We start from the raw sequence: 19,608 nt of genomic DNA, 5'->3' as shown, positions 1-19,608 counted from the left end.
GGAAAGAGAGGGGGAAGCTGGAAGACGAGCCTCACAAAAACACAGAAGTAGTTAGAAAAACATGAAGCTGAACTCAGCCTTGGCCCAGCTTTCCAGCGTTAGCTGTTGCACTGAATACATTGGACCTCATCCCTCCCTGTTACCGCCAGGGAGCTATGCAGAAAAGCCGTGCGCAGTAGAAGGGCAGGAAGATCAAAAGGCAACTCCAGTAGGTTGCAGTGGCCAGATCTGGTCTGCCAAGTGATTTTTTTTATCTGACCTGCAAAGCCAGGATGTTGGTGGTAATTCAGTGGTAAGAGGAAATGGGTGGTGGCAGCCAGGGTGCAAGCACAGTGGGGAAGTGGCGGAGGATGGGCTGCAAGTGGCATCCTGCCTTTGTGCCCAGTTGTGTTAACTGGACCAACTGCTGCTAAAAGGCTGCTGACCCCTGACCTAGGTAACCACCAAGATACCATGCCTCTAGGAACTGTCACCCTGAACCAGGTGCCAGTAGAGAGTATGACTTCCTGTTGTCCACACACATCTGCAGAAGGCCCCTCATGGCTGAGTAAAACAGATGTGTGATAACTGCTGGGCAAGCAAGAGTTAAATGTGCAAAGCCTGCCTAGTGTGACAAAGCACGGGCAGTGGGTGAACAAAATGGACTTTGGAGGCTGGGGCTGGGGCTGGGGAGGGGATGAAGGAAACCAGCTGGGATCTGGGAGCGTGCAGACCGTGCCAGGGGGAAAGCGAGTCAGGGAGATTGCAAGATAGAGAACTTGAGGTGCATTTAACAAAATAATGGGTTAATCGACAAAACACACAAAAATCACATGCTTTAAACCCATGAAATCCCCCAGCCAAGGCTGGGCTTGTCAGTCATCCTTATAGGGCAAAGCCAGGGCAGGATCAGGCAAGAGGCCCAGTTCTCGGAGGGGGTCAAGAGACTTTGCTTCTCCTTCCCGTTCTGCTGCTGGGCACTGACTCCCTCTGCTCTTTCTCCCCTCAGTGCTGAAGCCTTTCCTGGACAGACAGACTGCCCTCAAACCTTGTACCAGCATCAAGGTATGTGTTCCTCTTCGCCTCCTTTTACAGCCGTCCCTGCTTTCTGTTTAAGTCTTTGCTCAGGGTGTGTAGATCAGTGACAGGGTGGCGAGCGGGGAGGAGGCTTTATGGTCCAGCCCTTGATCTCAGTATCATAAGGGCCATGCAGTCTGCCCCGTGATACACCAACTGGGTGCAGCTTGCGGGCTCCGGTGAACCTGGGGTGCCAACCTTGGCTGGGCAGCAGTTGGGAAGCATGAAGGAGCCAGGCAGCAGCTTATCACAGGGTGGACACAGGGCTTGTGGCACATCCCTGGAAAGCCACAGAGCATTATGAGAGGCTGGGTTTGTGCACTGGGCTCTGTGGTTGTGATGGAGTCAGTACTTAGTGGGTTCACTCCAGCTGGACTAAGTAAGGCGCCTCACTATTGCCTGCCACACAGCAAGGGTTCTTCTGGCTAGGCAAGAAGGTTTGCAAGTCACAGCGGGCGTCGGATTTTGGGGGCTGGAGTTTGTAAGCCCCAAGCATTTGTTAATTCACCCTCGGATGTTTATAGTCCCAGACCTGCTATTGGTTTTCCTTTCCTTCCTCTGAGCTCTGGCAGTTTGTCAAGACCATCTCTAAGGGTCTTCCAGCGTGACCAATGCCAGGTGTATGGGCACCAGCCTACCCCTTCCTGCAGGCCCAGCCGCTGGGTGGTGCAGTATGTATCGAGTGGGGAACGTGTGCCTCTCCTGTCCCTCCCCAAGGTTCGTCAGGCCTCTTGCTTTCTCAGAGTGATCCTCCAGCTCTTCTGAGTGGTTCTGCAGGGCGACTTCTGAGGTTCATCCTAGCAAGGTCAGATGCCAGATCCCCCTTGAACCAAGCCAACTCTTTATTGATTTTGAAGGCGTCTTCCATATCTATCACACCCTTCTCTTTCTGCAAATACATGTAGAGCTTATGCCTCTCCTCACCTCCATTTAGAAAGCTATCCTTGTGTCCCTTTATATTTCAAAACCTGGATGCCCTCTTGCCATAGACTCCCCTCAGTCTCCATATCACAGGGAATATTTACAATGCAGCAAATAAAGGTTTGTTCTTGGCCACCCTGAGTTTTGGCACTGCAGATGCGTCTTGGATGCATCTTCAGAAGCAGCTACTGACTCTGGGTGTCCAAGCCTGAGACACTGTACAGGAGCTGAACTTTTTTTCTCCAGAGGAAAAGCTCCTGTAGACTTTACCTTAGCACGGCAAATGCTTAACTCTTCTGGAAGATCAGATGCAATGTATCTAGCTGCAAGCATCCAGCTATGGACTCAGTGGTCTGTGTTGAAAACCTCACACATACTGATGCCTGGAAGCAGCAATGGCACTCGGGACTTGAGCAGTGCAGGCCTCGGGCTGAGTCATTCCCAGTCAGTAGCGAGCTTGTGAGAGCAGGTTGCATGTGGGGACGAAGCACACCTTCAACACAAGCCCAGGCTCTAAGCTCTTTGAATATGTAAATCTATTGCAGCACACCCGTGTAATGAAAGCTTGGGACATATACAGTAGGAAGAAAAGGGTCTCTGTCCTTCCGATGCATGGAGGGGATTAGAGCCCATGTGATTATTGCAAGTCTCGTAGCAGAGGAAGGATTTACTGGATGTAGGACATGGAGAGAAAAGAATTATTGTCCATGTGACCCCCGCACCCCCTCCCCAGAGGTGACATTTGAAAACATTGGCCCTTTGCTAATTGTGTAATTGGTTTTCTGTGCATTTGACAAGGAGTTTAAGGGACTGCTGCTCTGTGTCACAATACGAGGCAAGTACCTTGGGATTGAATGCCTTGACTTCCTAAAAACTGCTGCAGTATTTGAGCAATATTTACTGCCTGTTTCCCAATCTTTCTCCTGTACAATTACTGTCTCCTGTGTGCTGTGATTCCTCCGTTCATGTGAGCAGGCAGCTATGAACTCGTGGTCTCTAGGGAATTGAAGGCCGGGTTCAAACCAGGCAGGTGCTAGCTATAGTGATGGTGGGCCTGCTTCTGAACTCTGCGATGCAAGTAGAAGTCAAGTGGGGCCCCACTGAAGTCGCAGGGCTTTTGAACCAGCCTGCAAAAGAAGAATTGAGCGTTGCGACGTGTTGGCCTACATCCAGAGCAGCTGTGCTGAAGTTACCCTGCATTGACACCAGTGTCACGGAGAGCAGAAACTAGGTCAAACTCAGCCTACCCCTATGACGAACGTGAGCTTGGCCCCTTCGTGGGTGGATTTGACTGGGTTCCCCTGGGAAATGCAAGCAGTGGACCACAGCCCACCTGTTTTGTTGCCTCTGCACTGAAACGCTAGCAGCAGATCTTCCCTGTGTGTCGTAAATGTGGGGGATGCTTGGACACAATGGGAAGGTGGTACTCACCGCAGGCTGCATACCCCATAGCAGTACGTACTGCCCTACAATAGTGCACAGTGCAGCCTCCCAACCACGTAGGCTAACTTCACCATCACTTAGCCAGGAAAGCATCTGTTGGTGCGTAATTAAACCCCTGGTCTGAATCCAGAGGCACTCATGGAAATGACTGGAGGTGGGGAGGGCAGAGCTGGGCGCACATCTCTTTTCTGAGGGCCTTGCCTGCACTGAGCAGCAGGCTTGCACCATGCAGCCAGGGGTTCCCTTGCTGTCTTGGGGGCTCTCTTTGTAGGCAAGAGGTGACAGAATCAGGTCCTTTCCCTCAGCTCCCACCTCCTGAGGCAGACATGGGTATTGCTTGGTCTGGGAGTTCGAGGACCCAACCACGCGTGTCCCAAGGCACTGCTGCAGCGTGCTCAAGGGCCTTGCAAAGCGGTGACAACCACTGACTAACTTTAACTTCTGCTGAACTTCCTGCAGAGAAGCCCGCAGGTGCTCAGTGCCTGTGTCATGGGCCAGCCCTTCCTGAGGCAGCTGATGGAAAACACTTCCCACTGATATAGTTAAGGTCAGTTAATACCTGGCCAAACATGTGGCATCTCCTGGAGGCCAATATTGCTGAGTGCTACTGAGCTGGAAGAGGCAGCAATTCCATATGCCCCAAGTCCCTCAACCCTGAATGCCCATCCAAGGGCCTTGGGGAGGGACTTTAATAGATGGGTGGGACAGTGATGAAGACACTGGCTTGGGACCCAGGAGGTCAACTCTGCCACAAGTTCCCAGTGCGCCCATGAGCAGATCTCTTAAGCTGTCCGTGCCTCACATCCGGCTCTGCTGTGGGGACGACAACGCTGCTTCATGGGTGTTTTTGCACAGCTACGCCTCTTGAGATGCGCAGTTGTGACGGCAAAGCATTTTGGGAAGGTATAAGAGAGCACAGCCGGTGATGGCATTGGGTTGAAAGCCACCCAGAAAGGAGAAGCCTTGCTAATGTGTGCGCAGAATGCCTTCCTCCTCCGAGAGGAGCTCAGCACCTAATTGGCAGGTAATTATATCCTTTCCTGCCTTTCATCCTCCGCCCATCCCCTTTCTTTCTTCTGAGAGAGAAAAAAATTCGGCCCCCGTCTCCCAGCACCGCACTTTATTTTAATGTAACCTAGCTCTGAGGCAGCTTTTTCTCATTTTTAAACTATTTCATATCAATCCTTGGCCTGACATTTGTTTTCTTTGAATTTGGTTGGGAAAATGGTCTACATTTCTAAGGATATCTTCTTTGGAATCTTGGCAGAGGCTGCACCGTATCTTTGAGGAAACTGCAAATGCAAAACAGAAGGGCGATATTAGAGATGCATAAACACGATTTTCCCCCTTGCGAACCCTAGACAGGAGAGCGGCATGCTTCAGTCTGGGAAGAGGAAGAGAATCAGGCCACCAATTGGCAACGAGCAGTTGGGTCTGGAGGTCAGCAGTGGAGTAGGAGGAACAGCCAGAAGAGATGTTCTCATAGGCAGGTGGGCAAGGCCCCTTCCACGGTCCCCTCCCCCAAACTGGGGGGCATTGCAGAGAGTTCAAGTTTCCTCTGCCGGAGCTGGCTGCAAGTGATTTTTCCCATTTCATTTATTCTGCAGACACTTGTCAGGTGCCTGTTAAGGAGAGGAACCTCAGCTCCCTGGTATACGAGAGGTTTACAGACGTTTAGGGACCTCGTAAGATCATCCGTCAGTACTTGGTGGGTCCGCTCTGCCCCACTCTGCTCTGGGCAGGAAAGACTGCTGGGCTCAAATAACCCCAGCAAGGTGTGCGTCCAAGATGTGCCAGCCTTTTACAACCCCACCCCCCAAAAAACAAAAAAAACCTGGAGTAAGGCATCTGTTTGGGCTGGCGGTGGGGGGAGCTCATGGGTTTCAGATGCCAAGTCCATTGTACCACAACACATTTCATATGGGATTTATTTTCCTAACAACTGTACCTTCCCAGTGCATAAGAAGGAGCTCATGAATATATTTATGTGCTTAGAGCTGGCCATCATTGAAAGAGAGCGATTTAGACTTAAAGAATAATAACAAAAATCTTTTTTTTTTTTCCCCTCCCTTAGCTTTGAAATGTTTTCTTTGTCTGCATTAGACACATTGCTATAGGACTGTGCACACAACCGTCAAAAAAGATTATATAGGCCAGCCTCACTTGTTTCCCTTGTAACTTGCTGCCTGGTGTCTGGTAGCAATTAGAGTGTCTGAGATGCGAAGAACCGGAGAGGGGGAAAACGCGGCAGTAGGGCGGCGGTGGGGTTCGGCGCGCACGTAAGGAAATGCGGGGGGGTGCCATGGTACAGGCAGGGCATCATGTCGATTCACAGCTGATTTCCAAGCATGCCACCACTCTGTTGTGGGGTGGGCTGGGCACGGACCTTTCTAGTCTGCGTGTCTATGTGATGCCCAATACCGCGGAAGAGGTAAGATGTCAGGGTGGTGGCTCCCACCATCACTGCTGCCTGGGGCTGGGTCTCTGGAGCCTTTTAATTGGGACAGTTCTTCATAAGAGCCCGAGCAGATGCCAGCCGCAGAGATGAGCTGGGAGAGGGTTATCCTGAACTCATTTTGTGCTAGCTGCAGGGGTTTGAGTGGCTTCATGGTCCTTGCTACTTTCCCTTGGCAATTGTTCAGGGCAAGCAGATGGCATTAAGCTTGATCCCGTTATGCTGCCACCTCCCGGGAAGATCTGTAGGGGCCCCGTCATCTAGCTGTCAGCATCAGGGCTCTGAGCAACATACTGAAGACGGAGTCAGCCCCTTGGCTGGTGTGAACTAGCATAGCTTTGTTGACTCCGATGGAGCCACGTTCTCCAACCCCAGCTGCAGAGCGAGTCTGGAGTGCAGTCCTGTTGGGAAAATTGCTTTAACACGTGGCTGTCTTGCTCAATAGGCCTGTTCTTTGTCTCTGTGAGATGACAGCCGACCTTGCTGATCCCAAAAGTAGCTACCCCAGTGGTGATCTACTTTGCAACAGCCTGGACTGGTTACCTGCCCATTACAGGATCTGCATTCCTACTGAGGGATGAAAGGCAGACCCACCATGACACTGTCCAGGCTAGGAGCTGAGTAAAATATAGAAGGGATTAAGTGTATCTATGAATAGTGGGGATAGCTGAAGTTACATGGGACAGGATTAAAGCCAAAAGGTGAAAGTGGAGAAAAACCTGCTTCAGGGAATTAGCCTGCTTCCAACTAACGGGTCCAGAAAAAATGGTGCATTTGGGAGCAGTGGTTCTGATACCTTCCTGTAGCCACTGTCTGAGAGAAAACACTGGGCAGATGGAGGTCAGGCGTGGCAGTCCCTATGTGAAAGCTATTGGGGATGATGTTGAGCAGATGCACGACGATAACTTAATGATTGTAAACTGCAGTGTGTTATGATAGCACACAACTGCATAAAGGCCACAAGGAAATAGCTTGTGGAAAACACTGCCCAGCTCTTCTGGGTCACTCAAAAAGGCTTAATAAATATCTCATTAAACGTGTTCTTGGTACCTGGGTTCAGATACCTTAAAGGGACCCAATAGTCAGAAAAATGAGCACTGGACACATCCTAGAAAAACAGGCCCCTTTTATGATGTACCAAACTGAAATCACTCCGTTTCAGCCTGGATGACCTTCTGGAACGTGTTCTCCTCCGACTCCGAGCCAACTCCCTGGGCCCCCTAGAAACACTGGAAAGGCATCTTCCAAGTAGTACATTGAGTTGTATGTGTGTAACCATTTTTGAGTGACCCAGAAGAACTGGGGAGTGTTTTCCACAAGCTATTTCCTTAACTGAGTGATCTACTCCAACCAATGGTATGCAACAGGTCAGGCAAGATCTTCAAAACAGGCCCTACTGCCCTTAACAACCACAAAATGTTTTCCAAAACCTGTGAGTGTTTTTCAACCTGATCATCATCCTGGGTGCAACTTGTCTTCAAGTGGTGGCTAAAAGGTGCCAAGGAAAAGTGTTGGGTCACTGACAGTCCAGCGTGTATCTTCGTTCTGGACTCAACCCAGTCCTTCTGCTGTAATGGGGAAACTGCAGAATAGGGTTGAGCTAGAACAATGATTCTCCTCACTTTCCATCCTGGGACACCACCCACGAGGCTCTTAGTAATAGAGGGAGGACAGATGCGGTCCTGACTCCCAGGACCTGGTTGTGACCTGGGAGCAGGAGGCTAGAACCCCCAGGCTGGGTCCTGCTGAGACAGATGTTTTCTGGCAGACTGGGTATGATTTGGGCTACTCAGTCAGCAAAAGAGAACAGCTACTTTCCTCATGTGCAGTTTTCCTCTATTCAGATTAAAAAGGTCAAGCGTCTAATCAACTGGACCAAATTTGAGTCAGTAACAGCATTCTGCGGAGTGTATTTTAATGCAGTTCTATTGCACGTGTGTGCCAGTGTGCACGTATGCTGCATTGCCGAATCTAAATCCTTCCTTTGTCATCAGAGGTTGTACCAGTAACAAATGTGCCTCTTTCATCCCTGCCTGTCATACTACTTACCAGAACAGCTCGCAGAAACCTTACAGGGTAAATTATTAGTCTCCTGTGCTATGGCAGCTAGGCTGCTATCCATCCATTCCTGAGCTAACCTGCTTAAAGCTAGCTCAGGTAGCTGTATATCTTCAATACTCCAGCTACCTGTCTGATTGCAATGTGGATGTATCGTGCACAGTGAGGACATGAAGTCACAGTGCAAATGCAAAATCATTTCTCCTTCTCTTTCCGTAACGTTCCTGACCAGGACAGATTGTCAGCTTGCTGCTCAGCCCCTTAGTTTGGAGGATCAGCACTCTGCTTTTGCCTGCTCCCTCCCTAGCAATCTGGCCAGTTTAGGTGGCCCCCACAGGGCTTAAACCTCCCACCCAAAGATGGGGCCATTGGAACACACAAGCACCGTCATGGCATCATAGTGAAGTGCCCTTGGAAGGAAAATATATCAACTCGACCAAATCTGGTGCTCAGTTATGTCCACAGAAATGTAGAGTGACTCTGAGGTCAGTGATGCTACTATCCAGTTTCATCCATGTATAAATAAGAGCAGGATTTGGCCCAGTGACTACAAAATAAGTGCTACATTTGGATGCAGATCTCTACAATGGCTTTGTCGTCTGAGAAACAAGCAAATGCTCCCCTAGGCTGCCCCCATATCCTAGACATTTGTTTCTCCCTCTGAAAGTACCTTTGCCTTTTGATGAGATCATTAAGTGGCCACCATGTAATAAAGTGCTGGGTAACATGGTGTCAACTTTGTTGGTCACCTTAGTTAGCAGAAGTGTATCTGTACCCTTGTCAGCAGAAAATGCTGAGCTCTGGATTGTAGGCTAAATCCATTGGGCCAAGTTTTGCACCGTGGCCTTGAGAGAGTGCAGCATGTGGCCCTGCCCGCAGTGAAGGGCAAGCATGCAATGGACTTGGCCAGTTGGTGTTGTTTTTGACACTCTCTCTTCCCTTTCACTGCACAGTGGAGAAGGTGCAAAATTGTATTCCAGGGAAGGTTGGAGCTGGCAGCAGGAGGTATGACCATGGTATGTGGAGGCATTGCCATGCTAGTGTTAGTTGAGGTAGCTTGGGTGACAGTGGATCTGTCGACACTGCAATCACAGAAATGTTAGTGGGTAAATTAGTCTGGGCTGGATTTCTGTGTTATGGCAGCTTGGCTGTTACCTGTACTTAACCAAACTTGTTTAGAGCTAGCTTGCTTTACAGTTCCTATCGTTACACTTCCAGTACAGTGGCGACATCTCACTTGCAGTGCAGACAGATCCTGCAAGAACGTGGGGTTGAAATACAAATATGCAATCATTTTTATTTAGCAAAGTAGGAATTTGTAGGTAGGATCCAGCTCACCATTATGGCAAGAATAACTCCATACACAGGTCTACCTGGGAGGAGGAGGATGCTCAGCAAGTTCTAACTTCTCAGTGTGCCCCCATTTGGAAAGGAGTTTGTTACAAGTAAGGATCCTGGCCTAGATAGGGCAATGCCTCTTGTTCCACGTGTCCATCAGGCTGTGACCATTCATTCTGAGACCTGAGGAAGATAACACGTTTTTTAGGTGGTCAAATGCTTTTTCAAGGCATGGGGCCCCAGCCCCTATTGAGATAGGTGATGAAATTCACTTCTTTGCAGAGAGCTAACAGGAAGCCCAGGTACCATTTAAGTCCTGTTTTAGGACTAAAATGTGCAGAGGAAGTAGTAATCAAAGCGAGGGTGAAAGCCTTACTCCCCTGTGGTCCTTGGCAAAGCTCCTGTTGACTTCAGTGAGGCCTAAACTCCACCCTTTGTCTCTACTCCAAGGAGTTACAGTCTATGGACCCTACTGGCAATGCATAACCCTGCCAATAATCCCAGCGAGACAGATGGACCATCATCCAAAGACCCACCCTGAGCTCAGCTGTTAACACTGCACTCAAAAATTGTAAGGCTTTATTGTTCTAAAGATATGTTTCTAGAGTGGATTATTGTTGAAAGTTTTCATGGAAGAAATGTATTTTAAGGAGGGATTTGACTCAGAAGAGGGTGGTCGTTTGAACATGAGACGGTTCCAGGCACACGCTGCTCAGCCTAAATTACTTGGAGTTCAGGCTGAAACACACAACATTATCCAAATAGCTGAAAAATTAGTTATGGGCTCCCGGGGAATTTACATATCTACAAGCAGATTAACAGCCAGTATGTTTGAAAAGCATAAATGCAGCTATAAAATGATTTGTACAATGGAAGAGGGGTCAGCTTGGAAGACACAGCTGCAGTTGTTACAGATGTTGGATTTGAAGGAAGTGTCCAGGGAAAGCCCTAGAGAACAGAAAACCATCAGTTGAAAGGAAAAATATGCCAGAACAGTTCTCTTGACAGCCATAAAATTAACTGTCCTGATGCCTTTAAGTTGCCCAATGATGATATTATTAAAACGTTGGAACAGAGTGAAAATGCAGATCAAAAGACAAAGCAAAACCAGAAAGACCAGATTTTCAAGCTATGACATTAAAATGAAATGACCAGCAGAATAAACACTGAAACACTGTTTCCCATCCCAAGCAGCTAGTTTTACTGTCAAAGAACTAAGCATTCACGATTATGTACTTTGGCTTTTGCACGAGAGATTTAGGTTGTGCAGCAGTTCACAAATTTGCTGTCACGTATCGGCAACCAGAAGAGCAGCAGCAAGACCCTGCTGATGCGAAGAATGGTAATACACACAGCCTGGAAAAATCACTAAGCATTGAATACCGCAAATTTTAAACCTGGAACTCCAAAAATAATGCTATGTCAGGAAGAAAAAGCTGCCGATAAATGCTGAACCAAATTTCCTGGAGATGCAAGAAGTGGTTTTTGGTAACACTTCTTGTGCTGGAACCATTTGCAGAAGGAGTTTCCAAAGCTAATGATAGAGCTGGAATGTCCTAGTTTTGTCCTGTGTGTGTGCATGAAACTCCAAAACTAACAAAGGAGTTGAAGGGTACATGGCACATATATTGACGACTCTCTACCATTGCTTGAGGCTATGAATGCATAGCAAGTTTCCATCCTCCAGATAGATGTGGAGCACCTTTGAGAGGAGACAGATGGTTTACAGATGCCATCATGGATGGCTTTGCATTATTAACCAGAGCCACCATGGAATTTTTTGCAAACACTGAAGGGAGAACTCTAGTTTGTGCCCGGATAATAAAACTGCTTGATAGTGATGGATACATTTAAACCGTGGGAAAGGGAAGATTCTGGAGCACCTAGAATGGAGATTTCCTATAGCAGCCACTGGCATACAATATAATCCATCAGGAAATTAAAGTTGCCTTTTGTATTTTTGTCCTGGTTCCTGGTCTTTCCAATTCATTCACATTTGGCTTCACAGCTTGCAAGAGCTCATGAGTTCTCCTCCCTTGAAATGTCCATAACTCATCAGGTGATTGGGACAGTCTGAATCACTTGACAAGCGGCATCTTGGAAATATGTTTTTTGCATTTGTTTTGCCTTCATGCTGTGCAGTGGGTCTATTTTACCACTTCCCGCTGACTTTCACCTAGGAGGGGAACGTGCTCAGAAAGTTGCAGGAAACTGCACATTAGTTGTCAGTCAGTTGTGGTTCTGCTGATATTACCTGCACCGTTTTTCACCATGACTTCTGTCCTCCCTGGTATAATATGGTGCATCAAATCTTTAACTGAATTGTTTTATGTCTTGGATAAAACGAAATGGGTTGTTTTCATTTGTAAATGAAATCTTTCCTGCCCTTTGGGCAGGGGGCTGGACTCGATGATCTTCCGAGGTCCCTTCCAGCCCTAATGTCTATGAAATCTATGAAATCTATGTAAATGAGTTGCAATGGGCTTGTCGGGGATATGTGGTGGGATGCAGCATAGATTTGTATTCCTCAAAATGAAGTGTTTGTTGCTCAGGGGACAGGACACTCACCTGGGAAACAGGAGAGAGGGCTTTATCGGTGGCTCTGCTGCTGACCTGCTCTGTAGCCCTGGCCAGGGCATGTCCTCCTCTGTGCCTCTGCTCTCTGAGACTCTGTGTGTTTGCTTATAAGCTCTTCCTCGCAGTGTCTGCGTTCACTGGGTTTTTGCAGCACAAAGCACAATGGAGCTGTGGTCTCAGTAGAGGCCTCTCGGCATTATTGCAAGACAGGTCATGCTGCTGAGGAATGAATCTCGGGGTGTAAAATGAGCACAGTCAATGAAGTTTACATCAGGATAGAGATATGCTATTGGATCTTAACATCTTATTGTCACAAAGGTTATTGTTCATCCTGTCCTTTCTCCCATGCTAAGTTTCCATCCATTGCCCCTTTTTCTGTAGCTCCTATTCACTGAAAACACTCTGTGCTTCCTAAATGCAGTGAGAGAAGTTAAAGTTCATTCTGGGTCTCTTAACGCTTGCGCGTAATTATTATCCACATAAATGATGTGAGGCCATTGCAGGAGGGGAGCTGGGATTGCTTTCAGTTCTTTGGTGGATGGGGCATAGTGGGCCAGGGGTGGGGTATGCTTATTCTGGGACCAGTTTTGCAAGCAGCTCCATGTTCTTCAGCCTCAGCCTCTGTACCTTGTATGAGTTCCAGATAAACCTTTGTTAGACATTTCCATTTTATAGCCTGTTTTTGTTGGCGGGGTGGCCGATGTAGCTTGTCCTGGGTGATTTGAGAGCGTGAGCAAAGCCAATTCCAGGTGGTTTCTACTTTCTGGCAATTGTGCTGTGAGTGGCACGAGGTTGGAAATCATCTGCACAGAGGTTTGGGGTGAAGTCTTTTCCAGATTGTCTTTTAAGGTGAGGACTTTCAGCCTCTGTGGCTTGGGGGCTACATACAAACCCCACTTTGCCCAGTGCAGGAGTCACAAGTTGATGAGCAAAGGGATGGAGAGTCAGGACAAGCCTGTTTAAGGCTGCAGTGAACCAGTGTGCTGGTGCGTTCCAGTCTGCCTGGCAGGCGTGGGGACTGGGGAGGGAAGGCAGGGGCGTACTAAACATGTTACTGCCAGCTCCCACTGACTCATGCACTTCTCCGCCTGCTGAAACCGAGACACGCTGGTCCAGATATTTCTACTGTTAAGTTAAGCTGATTGCTTATGGGCTAGGTCCTGTAAAACCCAGTGTAGGTTTTGCTCTCTCTCTCTTCTCTCTCTTTTTCCCCCCTGCTATTGTGTGTCCGGTATTTTGAGTCTGGAAGCTGTGAACATCCTGACTGCACGTCCCAAGCATAAAACTTTAGAGAACTTCTCCTTAACACCCACTCCAAAAACATCGCCCCATCCCAGGAACACAGGCAGTGCATCCTAATGAGACCAGGCAAATGCTAGTCCATTTATTTATAACATATACTGTATCAAAGAGCAACAAGAACAACAAAAAAACCCTTGAAGGGAAGGAAAAAGTGCCAAGCCATCCTGCATCACCGTGCGTTACTCAATCCAGGCCTCTCAGCCACTGCTGCTGGGAGCTGTGGATTTGGAACGGACCCAGGAAAACAGAGCGCAGCGTGCATGCTCTTACTGCCTGCACCTCAGTCCTGAATCAGCCCCTCTCTTCATATACCCCTTCCACTGTTCACCCTTGGTTGCCCCTCCGGGCACAAAGATGAACAGGGGGCTAGCATGAGTTTCCAAACTCTAACAGCTCTAGTACTGAGAAGTGTTAAAGTGAAGCTGGTGCCAGTGGAAGAAGATGCTAGAGGCAAGGGGAAACAGTCTTTCCATGCACAGGGTAGGGGCAGCAGGGGAAAGCCTCCCATGTGTTGCCGCTCTTTAAGATCCAGGTCCAGGAACAAGTGGAAAGTTAATTAGTGGAGCCATTTACTCCTTGTTTATTTGGCTGAGTTGGTGTCGAGGGAGGGACTAGCTTGCAGTGCTGTAAGTCCTGGAGGATCCAGGCAGGGTGCTGTGCACACCGGTAGTATGAGCCTGCCTGTCCTGAAGATGTTGCCACTGCAATGAATGAGGAAGGGTATGTGGGACGCATCACCGTTCCCATTGCACTGACCAAGCCAAGAGCAGACTCCTGCCCTCTCTGGTGTAGGAACCCTGCGGCCAATTTAAGAGTTGAGCCAGTGCCTTAACCACACAGCTCATCTTCCCGTTCGGTCCCAGTGGGCTTTGAGTGGGGGACACCACTCTTCATTAGGGTTCGGACTCGAACCACAGTCCTGTTTGGCTCTAGCCTGCCACCAGGCATGTGATGCTAGTAGGGTTGACAGGGACTGAACTGAAAAGGAAGCCTGTGCCTCAGCACAGAGGTGTTTCCATGCTCACATCAGTCCCCATTGGGAGCACTGTATTTATCCCCTTCACCCATTACCTCTATGGGCTGGGAGCCCTGAGGCCGTTCCCTCTTCTCCCTAGTACTGTCAGGGGTATTGGGAAAGCAGGAGCACATGCTATGTTCCGGCACAGGTGGGGGTGGCTCTAGTATCTTGGGGCTTACTGAAGTGTAAAAAGAAATATTAAGTTAGCTAGGCTTTGTAACCCAGGGGCTCCTGTGACTTGCTACAGACCAGGAAGTTGTGAGTTTGAGCCTGGTGGTGTTGCTGTGGCTGTGGCCCTGGGAAATGGGAATGGCAGCCCTTGTGGGTTTCTAAATTTTTGCAAGAAGAATAGCAAAAGTGGCAAGCACCCAGCTTGGCTTAGCAGAGAACTCTTTGGTGAGCTTAAACACAAAAAGGAAGCTTGCAAGAAGTGGAAGCCTGGACAAACGACTAGGGAGGAATATAAGAATATTGCTTGGGGAATGCAGGGATGAAGTCAGGAAGGCCAAAGCAGAAGTGGAGATGCGGCTAGCAGGGGATGTGAAGGGTAACAAGAAGGGTTTCTACAAGTATACCAGCAACAAGAGGAAAGTCAGGGAAAGCGTGGGTCCCTTACTAAATGGGGGGCAACCTCATGACAAATGATGAGGAAAAGGCTGAAGTGCTCAATGCCTTTTTTACCTCGGTCTTCACAGGCAAGGTCAGCTCCCAGACTACTGCACCGGGCAGCACAGTTTGGGGAGGAGCTGAGCAGCCAACAGTGGTGGAAGAACAGGTTAGGGACTACTTAGAAAAGCTGGATGTGTACAAGTCCATAGGGCCAGATAGGATGCAACCAAGGGTGCTGAGGGAGTTGGCTGATGTGATTGCAGAGCCACTTGCCATTATCTTTGAAAACTCATGGCGACTGGGAGAGGTCCCAAATGAATGGAAAAGGGTGAATATAGTGCTCATCTTTAAGAAAGAGAAGGAGGAGGATCTAGGAAACTACAGACCAGTCAGCCTCACCTCAGTCCCTGGAAAAGTCATGGAGCAGGTCCTCAAGGAATCCATTTCTAAGCACTTGGAGGAGAAAAAGGTGTTTAGGAACAGTCAGCATGGATTCACCAAGGGCAAGTCATGCTTGACCAACCTGACTGCCTTCTATGATGAGACGATTGGCTCTGTGGATGGGGGGAAAGCAGTGGACATACTATACCTTGACTTTAGCAAGGCTTTTGATACAGTCTCCCATAGCATTCTTGCAAGCAAGCTGAGGAAGTATGGGTGGATGAATGGACTATACAGTGAATAGAAAGCTGACTGGATTGTCGGGCTCAACTAGTAGTAATTAATGGCTCAATGTCTAGCTGGCAGCTAGTATCAAGCAGAGTGCCCCAGGGGTCGGTCCTGGGACCTGTTTTGTTCAATATCTTCATCAATGACCTGAAAGATGGGATGGACTGCACCCTCAGCAAATTTGCGGATGACACCAAGCTGGGGGGGCAGGTGGTATAGTAGATACATTGGAGAGGTAGGGCTAGGATTCAGAGTGATCTAGGCAAATTGGAGGATTGGGCCAAAAGAAATCCTATGAGGTTCAACAAGGAAAAGGGCAAAGTCCTGCACATAGGATGGAGCAATCCCATGCACCGGTGCAGCCTGGGGGCTGACTGGCTGAGCAGCAGCTCTGCAGAAAAGGACCTGGGGGTTACAGTGGACAAAAAACTGGAGCCAGCAGTGTGCCCTTGTTGCCAAGAAGGCTGACAGCATCCTGGGCTGCATTAGTAGGAGCATTGCCAGCAGACTGAAAGAAGTAAATATTCCCCTCGATTCAGCACTGGTGAGGCCACATCTAGAGTTTTGGGCGCCCCCCCCCCACTATAGAAAGGATGTGGACAAGTTGGAGAGAGTCCAGCAGAAAGCAACAAAAATGGTTTGAGGGCTGGGGCACATGACTTCTCAGGAAAGGCTGAGGGAACTGGGCTTATTTAGTCTAGAGAAGAGAAGACTGAGAGGGGATTTAATAGCAGCCTTCAACTCCCTGATGGGTGGTTCCCAAGAGGATGGAGCTGGACTGTCCTCAGTGGTGGCAGATGACCGAACAAGGAGCAGTGGTCTCAAGTTGCAACAAGGGAAATTTAGCTTGGGTAGCAGGGAAAACTTTCTCACTAGGAGGGTGGTAAAGGTATCTAGGAAAAGATACCTAGAGAGGTGGTGCAATCTGCATTCTTGTAGGTTTTCAAGGCCCATCTCGACAAAGCCCTGGCTGGGATGATCTAGCTGGGGATGGTCCTGCTTTGAGCAGGGGGTTGGACTCGGTGACCTCTTGAGATCCCCTCCATCCCTAACTTTCTACGATTCCATGATTCTAAATCTTCCTCGGATCTGCACGCAGGTGCAGCACTCCTCAGTAACCCCAGGTGAAAAGGACTTCATGAACAGCAGCCTAATTCCCCACTACCCCCACATGAAAGGCAGAGCTTTGGTTTTGATTAGTTTTATTTTATTCCAGCTTTGATCTTTTCAGCACACCCACAAGGGCCAGAAAGCAGTGCTGAGAGTCTGTAATAAATAAGAAATGCTTGCAGCAGTACCTCCAATGCCATGGGTTGTTTTTTTACCATACCACCCATTGCTTAGAGCAGTAATTCTTAACCAGGGGTCCACAGCACCCTGGGGTGCCTTGAGATCCTTTCGAGTATGCCATGGGGTACCTTGCAGTGTTAGCACAGTGTGCTTTGCAGACAGGATTCACAGGAGAAACCCAGGGATTTCAAATAGAAATCGAGAAGGTTGAAAACATTTTGACGTGCTGTTGTCTTTCCTGAGTTCTTTGCAACAAAAAAATTGCTTTATTATTTTTTCATAGTCAAAAAATGAGCAAAGCTAAGAGCTAGCATTTTGTGAGGGATGTCTTGAGTCTAATGAGAGGTGCCTCAAGGCTATTGAGTCTAAAAAGGTTGAGAACCACTTGTTTAGAGGCAGCAGAGCCAACGGGGGGGAGACTTTAGTTTAGTAATCTGGATACCTGAGTTCCCATCCCCATTCCACCACTTACCTCCTATGTGAACATGGCAAATCACCGCACTCTTCTTTCCCACCTCTACATATTGCAGTTAGACTCTAGGTATATAAGGGAGCCAGCATGGTCTGGGAGATGCCACGGGCCTGGGACCCAAGAGTACTGTACTTTGCTGCTGACTTGCTGTATGGTCTGGGGTCGGTGCATTAATCTTTAATGTAACCTGAGGTCAGTGGAGTTATGGAGCCGACAGTATTCTGACCCTGGTGCTAGCAAGGTCAGAAGGGTCTCTCCAAACTCAGTTCCCTCCTCTGTAAAATGGGAATAACACTTACCTGCTCTTGCGGTTATATGGATCCAGAGAAGCACATGGTGCTTTATCAGGAGCCGCAAAGAAAGGATCCCTGTCCCAAAGACCTGTACCTCTAATGTCCTGACCCCCTGACTTCCTGCTAAGTACGTGTATGAGTGTTTGCGTCTCGGGGCCTACACAGCAAAGCAATAGAGGATAATGAACCAGAATGTCTATGTGGGGATGATACGATGCAGAGGATGTTAGTCTTCTGTCATGGATGCTGGGAGGCACAATCCTATGAAAGCTGAGGCAGGAAGTATCTACTCTAAGATGCGCATCCAGTTTTGGGGGGCCTGGGGTGCTACCGTGATAATTGTGAGAATGAAACTTCACCTCCAGAGAATGGGAGACACCATGTAGGTCCTCCGAAGGGGGCCAACATGGGGGGAAAGGGGTTTGCAGGCCTTTTCCTGGCCTCTCTGCACCCAGCGACTCATGCCTCTGGTTGCACCCACTTCCCACTTTGTTCTTTTCTATCCAGTTTTCTCAACAATCAGAATACCAGGCCAGCATCAAGAGCCTGGCTAAAAGGAGGGAAGGGATTTGAAAGAGGAGAGTGAGCTTTCAGCCAGACCAGGTCAGCAAAGGTCTGGCACCTGCAAGACCTGGAGGGGAAAGCAGTTTTGCATGAGTATTGTGGAAATGACCCCGCTGTTTTGTTACAAGGCTTTGGAAAGGCAGATCATCCTCTCCTGCATGTGCGTGGATAGGTGTATGTGCAGTGTACAGTTCTAGATGACCAGTTGAAATCAGAGGTCACCTCAAGAAAATTTAACAGGGCACTGGGCTTGACCACACATGCCAAGCACAGGCTGGCACAAACTGGACCGGTGTCAGGAGGCATTGCTGCCGTGAAGCGAAAGACAAAGTCTGAGACAAAGTCCTATGTCCTGTGTCTGCGTTCCATGCTCTCGTCTCAGCTGAGCATCCTGTCTGGCCTCAGTTGCAAGGCCATAGCTCAGCAGGGTGCTGTGCACAAACAGGACGGTTTGCATGCTCAATGGGGCTGGGACCAGCCTGCCACAGTGCTCTTGGAGCAGGTGAAATTTCTCCGCTCTGCGTGTCCGGCTGTTCTTAGTGGAAGGCAATTTTGCAATAAGGTTTTGAAAGCAGTCAGGCCACGGCAACCCAATTCAAAGGACAGAGCTGTTCCCTGTGCTCTGACATGTCAGTCACTGCCAGCCCCAGCCTCCGTCTCAGTCGGGTGGTGAGACATGGAGCCGGCCAAGGGAGATGCATTGAATTGCTGTGGTTAGTGAAGTGACTGATTCTCAGCAGGGCTTGCTCTGCATCACCGCATATAATTGATTCCAAAGCACTGTTTCTAGCATTGCAGGGCACAAGCCAGGTCTAGAAATGCGTTGCATGAGTTGGGCACATGCAGTGAGGGGACAGCCGACTGCACACAGCTGAATTTCAAGAGGCAATTGGATTGAGCCTATGCAAAGAACGTGTAAGAGTCCCTGCAAGTTCATCGCCACTGAATGGGGGGCAGCACAGCACCGTGTGGCAGCTGTCCCACGTGTGTGCGCAGCGCTGGGCCCAGCGCTCGCTACGGGTGCAGCCCACAAATATTCCCCTTTGTATTTCCCATGAGCGAGCCCGTGCATTACTGCATGCCCCCTGCATGCTTCTTGTGTTGGCGTGTGGCTGCCCCTTCAGCGTGCGACTGCACCGGGGCAGTTAAAACATTTTCCATCTAAACCCATTTTTTAAATGAAAAACTGGGGTTTTCACAAAGTGACATTTTTCCTGAAAGTCTCTCCCTGGAAAATGTTGACATTTTGTCTTTAGGAAAGCAATCCCCAAACTCCAAACATTCTGGTTTTTGGATGAAAATGGAAATGTTTCAATTGCCTCAGGAGAGCTGGAATTGAAGTGTCTTTATGCTCCCATTCTCCTCCATGGGGCAGGGACATGCCTGCCCGCTCTTCACTGAGAGGGAAGAAAGCGGTGCCTTGTAGGAGATGTGGTCCAGCCAGGAGTCCTGCTATGTAGAAGAGAAGCAGAACGTGCAGTCCCACAATTGCCGTGCAATCGTGAAGCAAGATATCACTATTACCGCTTTGGATAGTCCATCA

General features: G+C 48.8%; 1 protein-coding gene across 4 annotated transcripts in view; it reads left to right on the top strand.

Annotated features, from left to right (window-relative positions):
• The window catches only part of COL8A2 (collagen type VIII alpha 2 chain), a 178,081-nt gene that overhangs the window by 78,792 nt on the left and 79,681 nt on the right, over nt 1-19,608 (top strand). For all 4 annotated transcript variants that reach the window (XM_025215606.1, XM_006033704.1, XM_025215608.1 and 1 more), the window contains one exon: nt 989-1,044. The gene's annotated coding sequence lies outside the window, so the exon portion shown is untranslated. The remainder of the gene's footprint in view (nt 1-988; nt 1,045-19,608) is intronic.

Source organism: Alligator sinensis, unplaced genomic scaffold, assembly GCF_000455745.1.
Source record: "Alligator sinensis unplaced genomic scaffold, ASM45574v1 scaffold800_1, whole genome shotgun sequence".
In the NCBI taxonomy this organism is placed as follows: domain Eukaryota; kingdom Metazoa; phylum Chordata; order Crocodylia; family Alligatoridae; genus Alligator; species Alligator sinensis.
Note: the sequence above shows the minus strand (reverse complement) of the source record. Positions and strands in the feature narration are given on the sequence as shown.